This window comes from Crocuta crocuta, unplaced genomic scaffold (assembly GCF_008692635.1).
Source record: "Crocuta crocuta isolate KB4526 unplaced genomic scaffold, BGI_CrCroc_1.0 scaffold218, whole genome shotgun sequence".
Taxonomy (NCBI): domain Eukaryota; kingdom Metazoa; phylum Chordata; class Mammalia; order Carnivora; family Hyaenidae; genus Crocuta; species Crocuta crocuta.
Window position 1 is genome coordinate 8,326,869 of NW_027533170.1, and position 11,678 is coordinate 8,338,546.

Sequence of the window (11,678 nt, forward strand, 5' to 3'; positions counted from 1 at the left end):
GGAAATAAGTAGATGTGATTAAGCTGAGGATCTTGAGATGGGAGCCAATTCCAAATTGCCAGAGTGGGGCCTAAGTGCAGCCACACGGCCACTTCCTTACAGAGTGAAGCAGGCGGAGGTAAGACGAATGCACAGAGAAGGCCAGGAGAATCAGCAGAGGCAGACTGAAGATGCTGACCTCCAGACGGGAGCGAGGCAGGCGCAAGCCAAGGGGTGTCAGGGCCACCAGGGGCTGGCAGCACCAGGAACGGTTCTCCCCGGAAGGAGGCAGGGAGGGAGCACAGCCCTGACTCTGGCAGTGGTAGAGAACACACTCCTGTTATTGAAGTCAGTAAGTCTGGGGTCACCTGTTATCTGGGCCGCAAGAAACCAATGAAACAGGGAGCCGGGATATGGACTAATGCGGTGACAGCACCATTTGGGAAGAACGGGGCCAAGGAGGGACGGTGGGCCTGTCAGTGAGCTAGATCCCCATCTTCCATGGCAGGAAGTCAATAGATGATGTTGAAATGTGAGACATCCAGAAACAGTCCGCTTAAAGACGGACTGGTAAGTGCAAGGGCTCCCTTCTTGGGAATGGCCTGTGAAGAAGGCGTCCATGTGCACACACACGCTCATATCCACGCATACACATGCATGCACACCCACACACTCATATGTGTGCACTCATTCACTCTCCCCATCACACTCCCTCATGCACACATTTGTACACAAAAACTCCTGCATACACAAGTGCACCCTTATGCACACTCACATGCTTGTGGGCATCACATTGATACACTCACATGTGCACTCATACACATGCATACAGGCTCACACTCTTGCACACTCACAATGCATTCTCACACTTGGATATATCCTCACAATCATTCATACACACGCACATACACACACTCATACACATGTACACACTCACACGGAGCCAGAAGGGGGCCTGACCAGAGCCCAGGTATCAGCTCTGGGCCTGGAGGTTTCCGACCAGAACCTGGTGGGGGCTCCCTGCACCCCCATGCACACAAGGCCACCCGTGGCTCAGACTCCAAGCTTTGTGTCCCTGCGTCCACTTAAAAGCTTCTAATGAAGTGCAGCCTCAGAGCAGGCAGGGCTGTGCCAAGGCCAAGGCTGGCACTTCCCGGGCTCCCGGTCCCTTCCTGTCCCCTCCCCACCAGGTCGGCCCCTGTCCTTGTCTCGCTCAGCTCTCGGGAAGCACCTCTCGCCAGCCATCTGGGGCTTGGCTGGGTCTCAGCCTCCTGGCTGCCACGTCTCACTCAGAGCTGGGCAGGCGCCAACTCTGAGCTAAGTGAGTGTGGCGGGTGGAAGGGGGGGTGCAGAGAGCGGGGCAGGGACGGGGCTCCTCCCCTTCTCCCACGGTGGCCGGAACAGACGCTATTTTCCCCTTTCCTTTTGTAACAAGAGTAGTCAATCCACTGGGCTTTATTCAGAGCCTCCAGAGCTCACAAACCCTACCGCAGGCTCACCCCTCCACAGCCCCCGGGCCATGTGCCTCTTCTCATCAGTGTGTACACTGCCAGGTCCCCGCTAGAGTGTGCCCCCATTTTACAGATGAGGGAAATGAGGCCTGCAGAGGCCAACGCGATGGCCAGGTCACAGAGCCCATCAGGAGCGACCCCAGCCAGAATCCGAACCCTAGCTCTGGAGAGCTGCCCTCTTTCCACCCAACCCTAATGGCCTCTGTGCACCCAGGCAGTGTCCTTTCTCGGCCTCCATGCCAGAAGACTCTACCTGATGGTCAGGGGTCCCCACACCTCCCTGTACCAGGGCCATCCAAGAGCCACAGGGACACCGCCTCATTATGGGAGAAGCCTCAAGCCCAGCCCACCCACTCAGAAAACTCTCTTCTTCCTCTCCACCCCCACTCCTCCCCTCTCTGGTTGCCTAATTCACAGTCAGCCATGTGCCCTCCTCCCAGCCATTCAAGCCAGGAGCCTGGAGGTTGTCCTGGACTGAGTCCTCCTCCCTCCCACTCAGGTCCCAAAGCCTCGGCCTTTCTACTTCCCACTTATCTCTTGCCATCCTCCCCTGCCTCTCCCTCCTTATCCCTGCCTGGGTACAGTCTCACATCTCTCTCCTACGTTCCCCACTGACTCAGGCCCTTCCTTGTCTAGCACAGCCTCTACCCTGCACCCAGAGAGCTCTTCCTAAGGCACACATCTCCAGGGAACCGTGGACAAGACTGAAGATGCCGCATGCTGGATCATTGTGTGATCACAGTGTGAGGGTTGTGACTAGGTCCTGGGGTCGGCCTGCTGGACTCCTCTGGGTGAAGTGGGGATGTCTCCACCCAACGCACATTCGTTTCCCACCACTGTTAATGCAGGCAGTGGGGATGGTGGGGCACAGAACGGAAGCTGGGATCATTGGGTGCACATGGGGGCAGGAAGAAAGCCAGCTGGAGGCCTTTCCTCTGCACCTCCTGTGTCCAGATCCCCACACACCTGGCCACAGTCACTTAACTCCTTGGGGAATAAGAGCTCACATGTGAGTGGCACTTGTGCTGTGGAAGAAAGCCCATACCCTGAACAGCCGATTGCAGATGAGGGAGAATCGAAATGAACATAAAAACATTAGCAACACTAATGAGCGTGAATGAGCAGCCACAGAGGTGAACTAGTTATAGGACAAATGTTTGTAAAGAGCAAAAGGACCCACTCGCTGAACTGAACGGCAGAACAGACCAGGCAAACCACCAACTCAGAAGCTGACATTTGGTCGGTGCTCCCACTCTGGATGCTGAGGGACCGAGAGAGAGAAGGTGTGAGAGGAAGTTTAAGTGATATGGATGAACCCCAGGAGTAGAAAAGGGCGTGCAGGGAGAAGAAATATTTGAAGAAATAATAGCCACAAATTTGCCAAGACAAGATGAAAGATCTCAACATGAATTGATTCAGAGAGCTGAAGACATACCCAAGGGGAAAAAAAACAAAAAACCCACACCTAGACACATTATAACGAAGCCCAAAAACATCAGAGACAAAGAGAAAGTTCTGACGGCTCCCAGAGAAAAAGAGCAGATCACTGCAGAGGAAAGCACCAGACAGACATCAAACTCCAGGATCGGAGGAATGTGCACCGGGTGGGGGTGGGGGTGGGGGGGAAAAGAGCCAAGGGCACCAGCAGGAGATACCTGCAAAGAATTCAAGAAAAAGATCTCACCTGGGGAAGAGATGGCCCATTCCCTGAGGCCAGAGCAGTGCAGAGCATCTCAGGTCCCCCTAAGAAATGTGGGCAGCGGTCAAGGCCACAGGAGACCCAGCCACCCAGTGGGGCAGCACCTTGGGGGCAGGGGTGCTTAAACATCTAGGGTGGGGGAACCGTGAGGTGCCCCAGCCACAGCACCTGGGGAACTCATGCCATCGTGGACATGTCAGGCTCCTGCCTAAATCCTCTGGGGGCTCCCCCACCCCACAGCACATCCCGTTACTCCCTTGCATGGCATTGCACACCCTCCTGGTGCGCCTTTCCAGGAAGCCGTGTGTCCACAAGGCCTGGACAGAGGAAGGACGGAGAAATGTCAGTGGATGAAGGAGTGGGGAGAAAGGAAGGAAAGAGAAAGAAGAAGGGAGAGTCAGGGATAGGAGGAAAGGAAGGCGGGAAGGAAAGATGGGAGGAAGAAACCAAGAAAGGAAGAAAGAAATTCCAGCTAACCTCGGCAACATTCGAGGGGGCGGGAATGCAAAGAGAAAGGCAGAGCCGCAGCCCCTGTGGCCGCTGGAGATCCGGTCTCAGCCCTGCTGGCAGCAATGCCTGGGGGCCACCTGTGGGCTCCTAGAGCCAGTCTGTAGCCGGCAGCCCCTTCCCCCAGCACCTTGGTTTCGTTCCTCCTGACAATTTCCTGCAAATTCCTCATAAATCAGTGCTTGGAGTCTGGCGAGAGCTGTCCTTGTCCCTGAAGACTGGATCAGCTGGCAGAGCCGGTGATATCACAATGCAGTGTCATACTGCACGGCCAGCCTACTCAGAAGGTGAACCTCTGACCCCAGTCTGTCACCAAGACAACAGGGGAAAAGCCTGAAGACCCAGAAGCCCACAGCAGAGCTAATGCACAGAGAGCTATGCCAATGGGTGGGTGCCCAGGGAGGCCAAGACACCAGTCAGCAGTGAACCCTCTGCAGGGGGAGGAGCTGAGCTCGTGTCCCCTCCTCACTGTTCTCACGTTGCCCTGCTGCGAACTCCACCGTCCAGGGGAGAGGACATGAGGATTCCTTCGGCCAAATGGAGGGAAGGGGACTGGATCGCGTGCCCTGGACCTGAGCCAAGAGCTCGGATGCCATTGAAGACCAACGGGCACCCGGGCTGGACACACACACACTGGGGACTCACCAGTAATGCTGCCGGCATTCAATACCATGCATGTCCCAAGGGAAACTCTGCCTACCGTCTTGTATTAATTACGTGACCATTACATAAATACGTTCTCCTCAAAAAACTACAAACGGGACGCCATCCCCAACCCGCAGCACGGTCTCCTCCGGAAAACCTGGGGCGGGGCGGTGTGTGCCGCACCCCACCCTGTGCCCCGCCTGCGCACACATGGGCGCAGATGCCAGGCACCTGCATGTCACCCTGCCGTCTGCTCTCCCCTCCTACCTCTACCCACCTGTCCTGGTCCACCCACATGCCCACGGCTCCACCTCGCCCCAAACCGCTGCTCTGCTCTACTTGGACTTTCTCCTTTGGGCCAGCATGGAGGTGCTTTCAGATGTCTCATGTCGAAGGACAGTGGCCTGCGCGTCCACATCTCAGGGACACCCCAAGGCCTGGGGCATCGGAGCTGGTATGCAGGCCAAATTTCCATCGGCTACCAATGCCCCGCCGGTGGGCAGTCGTCCCTCTGACACACTGCAGACTGGCCTCTTTGCTGCCCATGACAGGTGACCAACAGCTTGTAGCGATGGGGTAACTGGCATTTCCTTAATCGCCAGGGAGCCTATGTTTGTTGGGGGGCACGTCCATCTCGGCACGCATCTAGCTGAGGACCTGCTGTGTGGCCAGGACCAGCTGGGACACCCTGGCTAGGCGAGGACAGTGGTGCAGGCATGCGGGGTAGAGATCGGGCCGGGCCATAGAGAGTAGGGAGGCGGGTGTAGACTGGGCCCAGGGGAGGTTCTGGAGCCCACAGTGAGGACCTCTGGGGTCCCTGGGGGCCTCACCCAGAACAGGCACAGAGTTGGGACCCAAGGAATGGGCAACAGTGAGTCCCAAGTCCTGCCCCTCCGAAAGCCTTCCCTAGGTCGAGAGCGGGCTTCTCCTGGGCCAGATGACTGCCCTGAGCACGAGCAGAAGGGCCCTCCCTGGACCAGGCAGGTGGGGCAGGCCGGACGTGTGCCCGTCCAGCACAGTGCCCCACCCCAGGGCTCACAGCGCCTGGCCCCGCATGGCCACTCGGATGGAGATCCCAGGCAGAAAGGGCCATACATCTCAGAGCTTAACTAGCCTGTTCCAATTAGTGGGGAATAAAATGGCAGCATTTACTCTGAAGAACTGCGATGTGAGATTATTAATTAAATGCACTACCGCTGAGCCGCCATGCACAGGAGGCCAAGCCCTCATTAAAACGGCATGAGACTGAAGCCAGGAGAGGGAGCAGAGGCGGGGGGGGCGGGAGCCGCGCACATGAGACAGGGAGAGGAGACAAGCGGGTGGAGGAAAGACAGGGGGCAGATGGGGCGTGCGACGGCCACGGCAGCCCTGCAGACCCTTTTTGGAGAAAGCCAGCCAGCGCTGCTTCAAAGCCCTTTCTCAACAAGGTAGGGAGGTGGGGGTAAACCAAGTTCACGCAGTAGATGCTCCCGCAAACACTGGGTGTCCTCCTTCTGAAATCTCCATGGTGAGAGCCTGGCGCCTAGCATTCGTCCCCACGTGGCAGAGGATGGCTCCTGGCCTGGAACTGGGTCAGGGGCGGCACCAAGGCCCCCTGGCTCATGGTGGGGCCGAGCCTCCCAGGGCAACTTCCCTAGGGGACCACTGATGTCATTCTCTTAGGCCCTGAGACTTTGAACCCTGGCCTCTCATGGAGGAGAAGTCCTGAAGGGCCATCCAGGAAGGCCAGACCCCAACCCAGAGCAGAAAGAGGCAGGCACTGGGCAGGAAAGCCTGCACTGCATACTTGGGGAAAGGGGCGTCATCGCCATGGTGACTGCGCTAACCCCTGGCATGTGAGGGAGGTCTTCTGTAAGATTATGGGTTATCCTCATTATGACTGGGGGTGGAGGGGGCCAGCAGCTACACCCTCAACACACACACGTGCACTCTCACACATGCATGTGCCCCAGGGTGCACTCCCACACACATCACACATGCACCCACATGTTCCATGTGCATCACACCTGCCTCACAGAGGCATTACACACGTGTGCATCACATGCACCTGCATGCGGCTCACAAAGAACTCACACATGCATCACATTAATGCATCGTTCACACACGCACACAAATGCACATGCTCTCACTTACCCTTGCTAGCTGCTCTCAGCCTCCTCATTTAATTACTTACTATCCGAAATGGTGTTCATTTCTGTCTCGCCACCCCCCCCACCCTGTCTACACCCATCTAGTCAAACAGAACACCCCACCGGCTGGGACCCTGTCCTACCCAGAGGCCACACAAAGCATGTCTACAGGCTGGATTCAGCCCCTGTGAGCTTCTCCCCGGCAGAGTGGTCACCTCACCTGGGTCTCTGCCGGCCTGCACATTCCCACCCAGTGCCCTACACCTCTGACAGCCCTGATGACGCCTGGTCTCTGGCTACTGAGGGAGGCAGACTGCCCTGCCTGGCCCCAGTGCCTGCTTTTCTGCATTCAGGCCACTCCTGCTGCTGGGCCTGAGGGTTCCCAGGGCAGCCAGCTGTCGGCCAGTCAGCCTCCTGCAGCCTGATGCCCTCCTTCCAGACCTGACCGACTCCCGGCAGAGCTGCAGACCCTGGTTGGCAACATCGGTGTCCCTCCTGGGGGAGAGAAAGCCACAGATAAAACTCCCTCCTGTCCCACATCTGCCTTCACGTCCTTCTCTCTCCCACCCTGTGGGGCAACAGCCCACCCCTCGGGGTCCCCTTCTCGGGGACCTCAGGCCTGCCTGGAGCCCACTGCCTTCCTTCTGATAACACAGCCCCCCTGTGCTCCTCAAAAGCTGCCCCTCCTATCCTCAGACCAGATGAGGGGAAAGGGGGACACATGACCCAGGCCAGACCAACCCAACCATAGGAACACAACTCAGGGACAAGGACTTAACTCAAGTAAATCCATTAGATCAAGTCCAGGAACTGTTGTTGGAACGGTGAGGAGAGAAGAGTTGTCTCCCCTGTGGTGGTTAAGCTATGAGAATGTGAGATGGCAGCTGCCTGTGGTCATTTTTCCTCCTCATGTGAAGAGTGTGAATGAAATCAGCGGAGAGCACAGTAGAGCTCAAAGAAATGAAAGAGAGTCTGAAAATTCATTTAGTCACCTGGATCCAGCCAAACCTGAAGCTACTAATCCTGGATATTGGGGTTTGGGGTGGGTTTCGGTTTTTTTTTTTTCCAGATTTATTAACCAACCAATTCTTTTCTTTGTTTAAGCCAGTTTCATCTGGATTTCTGATACTTGTAGAATAACTCCTAATACATTCTTTCACTTCCAGACCTTCAAATGTTCCCTCTCTTCTACATCCTTGTTCTTAGCCTATGAACACACTCCGCCACCTAAAACCCTCTGTGCAAAGAGGCAGTGTTCAAACACACATACACATATGCGCACAGGCGAATACCACATGCGCATACGGACAGTCAGCCAGAGAACAACTTGAGTTTGAACTGCATGGGTCCATTTATGTGCAGATTTCTTTTTCATATTAAGTTTCTTAATAACACTTTTTCCCTCTGGGTTACTTTACTATAAGAATACAGTACGTAACACATACACAAAATATGTGTTCGACGGCTTGTGTTATCAGTAAGGCTTCCGGTAAACAGTAGGCTATTAGTAGTTAAGTCTGGGGGGAGTCAAAGTTCTGAATGGATTTTCGGCTGTGCGGGGGGGTTGGTGCCCCTACCTCCCACATTGTTCAAGGGGATAGTCAGGTTTTCCCAAGAGGAAAAATCCTCTTTGACCGGACATCTCCCCCAGTACAGCACTTGTCCCCATCATGCACCCTCTACTCTCCCGCCTCTAGGTGGCCATTTTCCACCCACTCCCCAGGTACTTGGCCTTGCTGTCTACAAAGCCCCCTCCCCCATACCAGCCCCCAGACTGCACACTGCTGTCGGCAGCTCCCTCTTTGGTGAGCCTCTCGAATCTCTCTCACAGAGCAGCCCCCACTCAGGTGTGCACCACCCCTCCACGTGTCCCCTATGTGGTGGGGGACCAAGGAGCACCATTCTCAGCCTCTGCCCTTCTCTTCTTTGGGTGCCCATCCTCCCTAGGCAAATGGCACCTACAGCCCTGGGCACAGAGAGACCCCGCTCACGCTTGGACCCAGACCCTGCTCCTGCACATAGAAACTTCCAACTCCCTCAGGACTCCTCACAGGGAAACTGCCCCAGCCAGCATGCCTCCGACCTCCCTCCTACCCACTAGTCAGAGGCCAGGGGTGGGGGTGGGGGTGCTCCTCCTCCACCTCTCCCTCACCCGCCAGGCCCACAGACTCCCGGCTCCCATTCTGGCCTCTTCACATTTCCTGAGTAGATTATGCCACCTCTGGTCCAAGACATTAAGGCAGACTATTAAATGATCCATAAATATGTCTGTTTTATATATACGGTAAATAAAAGCTGGTCGGAGAACATCCATACAATACGGCCCCTTTTCATTAAGTATGCTTGTCCACACGCCTGTATATGGGGAAGACACACCCTAAAATGTTGATAAGATTACAGGGGATTTCAATTTTCTTCCTTTAGTTTATTTACGCGTTCTGCTTTATTCTGTGCTTTGGCACTCTTGGATTTAAGACAGAACAAAACATCATAAACCATTGTAAACCACGCAGGACTGCTGGCGCCAGGCACTCCAGGATCCGAGGGACCGGGCGTGGGTGGGGCGGGGACGTGACATGGCCCCCTACTCATTCTGTGCTTGGCCCCATCCTCCCTCACAGCCTCATGGCAGAGGCCCTGGAGGCTCCGGGAAGTGAAGATAGCTGCCGCCGTCACGCGGGAGGAAACCCAAAGCCCAGGCCCAGGTCCTCACTACAGGCCGCGATCCACCCCCTCAATGTGGGGCAGCCCCTGACGCAACCCTGGGTGCTCCCGCAGGCCCTAAAATAGAGCTGCCTCACCACATAAGACACCCAGGAGGTACGAGGAGGCTGAGAGCCAATTCTAGATGGCTCGGCCTGGCCGCTGCCAGCCACGGGTGCAGGGGAAGCCTCTGGCTGCCGCTGAAACACAAGAAGCAGGACAGGAGGCCCCTCTGTGAGGGCCCCAGATGAGCACTTGGGCAGCCCCACAGGCAGGTGGGGGCCTGGCCAGGAGGCACAGACGACAGAGCTACAGAGGCCACAGCTCCTTCCAGAGAGCCTGAGAAGGAGCGCAGGGAGAGAACTGGTGTCTCACACACGTTGGAGCCTGATCCTCAAGTGCTGGTGTCCCCAAGGAAGGCACCTGGCAAGGCACCTCCCAGCTGTGGGCACCCGCCCTCCGGAGCACCCACGTGGGGCCAGGAAGGAGGCCGAGCCTCTGCGGGCTGAGCCCACCCCATAGCCGGGACCCACAGCCTCCACACAGCCAAGGAACCCTCACCAGCCCCATGGCTGGCAGGGGCTGCACGGGAAGTGACAGAGGCCCGGTGCCCTCCAGAGGCAAGCAAAGACTCAGCTGGTGGCAGGGAGCTGGGGGTGTGCGTCTGACATAAAACCCATCAGCGGTCCCCCACTGACAGGCCTCTGGCTCTGTTCCCTCCTAAGTAGCTGTGAAGGGAAGAAGCCTGGCAGGAAGGAGGACAACGGGAAGAAGACTTTCCTACTGGTCCCAGAGGCCTAGACCCCCCACCCTCCAGCTGTAGGACCCCCAGACTGGAGATGCTGAAGACACTTTGGGGAGGAAAGGGTAGTGGGACATCACCCCTCAGGGTGGGCCATGAGCAGACAGGACAGCACAGGCCACAGCACTCACCAGAGTCTCCTGGGGCCTCCCTAGTGGGCATCACACACAGGGCACCTATGGCGAGGACCTGTCACTGCGTTCAGGGAGCTCCCAGGAGGGCTGGGTTCCATGAGCTGGGAGGGAGCACTGCATTCTTGCTCCCACTGAGAGCTCCTATTCCCTTCCACTCTGGATGGAGGCGGTGAGCACGGCAGAATCAGCAGCGGCCGCGCCTGTCACGGCAGACACGCTGGGGGCCCGCAGATCTCCTGCCCACCGGCGAGGCTCACTCAGCACAACGGAGGCAGCGGCCCGTGCGGCTGGGGCTTGTTATTTCCCTTATTCATACGAAAGCCCGAGAAACGCTCGGAGGGAAATGTTCAGAGTGGCATTGTTCATAAGAGCCAAAAGGTGGAAACAACCCAAATGTCCATCAGCTGACAAATGCATTGTAAAAACATTGTGGCAGATCCATGCAATGGAATATCCTTTGTTCATTTATATTAAAAAAAAGAATCCTTTTTAAAGGAATGAAGTTCATGAGGCACCTGGGCAGCTCAGTTGGTTAAGCGGCCAACTTCGGCTCAGGTCATGATCTCAGGGTTCGTGAGTTCGAGCCCCACATCAGGTTCTCTGCTATCAGCACAGAGCCTGCTTTGGATCCTCCATCTCTCTCAATCTCTCTCTCTTCCCCTCTCCTGTTCTGTCTCTCTCTCTCTTTCAAAAATAAATAACGACATTAAAAAAAAAAAGGAGTAAAGTTCTGACCCACGCTCCAACAAGGAGAAACCCAGAAGACATGACGCTGAGGGAAGTGAGACGCAAGAGGACAAATACTGTGTGATTCTATTTATGTGACATGCCCACAACAGCCAAATCTATAGGGGCAGAAAGTAGGCTAGCAGTTCCCAGGGACTGGGGAGATGGGGAGATTGAGGGTGATGCAGCCGAGGAGTCTGGGGTGTCTTCTGGGAGGTGGAGAATATGTTCCCAAAAAGATCGGGTGCTGGTTGCACAGCTCTGTCAACACACTAAAGCCATTGAGTTTTATTTTAAGTGGTTGATATGTATGGTATGTGAATTATACCTCCATAAAGCTATTGCCCAAAAAAAGGCATGATGACAATAAAAAACAAAAAACACATGTGTTGTTGTATTAGCAATCTTTTTCTTTTTTTAATATTAAAAAAATTGTTACTGTTTATTTTTGAGAGAAACAGAACAAGAGTGTGAGAATGGGCAGAGAGGGAGAAAGAGAATCCCAAGCTGGCTCTGCACCGTCTGCGAGGAACCCGACGTGGGACTCAAAACCCATGAACCTCGAGGTCATGACCTGAGCCATAATACAGAGTTGGACACTTAACTGACTGCACCACCCAGGCAACCCTCAACTTTTTTCAATGTTAATAGCCTTATCTTGATAGAATTTATGTCCTGTGTACTTTAAAATATGCATTAAAAACATTCTAATAAAGGGTCCACGGGCCTGGACAGACTGCTGAGAATGTTGGTGACACAGAAGGGGGTGAGAAGGCAATCAGCAAACAGGTGCTTTGATGCAGGTATGTTACCTGCCGTGACAAGGAGGATGGGGATGGCTTC

At 55.4% G+C, this 11,678-nt stretch overlaps 1 protein-coding gene and 1 long non-coding RNA gene across 2 annotated transcripts in view; both read right to left on the bottom strand.

Moving 5' to 3' along the window:
• Positions 1-3,920, bottom strand: part of LOC144216858 (uncharacterized) — a 15,357-nt gene extending 11,437 nt beyond the window's left edge. The window contains exon 1 of the long non-coding RNA XR_013330773.1: positions 3,667-3,920. This is a non-coding gene — a long non-coding RNA (uncharacterized LOC144216858). The remainder of the gene's footprint in view (positions 1-3,666) is intronic.
• ADAMTS2 (ADAM metallopeptidase with thrombospondin type 1 motif 2) overlaps positions 1-11,678 on the bottom strand; it is a 235,338-nt gene that overhangs the window by 201,749 nt on the left and 21,911 nt on the right. The window lies entirely within an intron of this gene.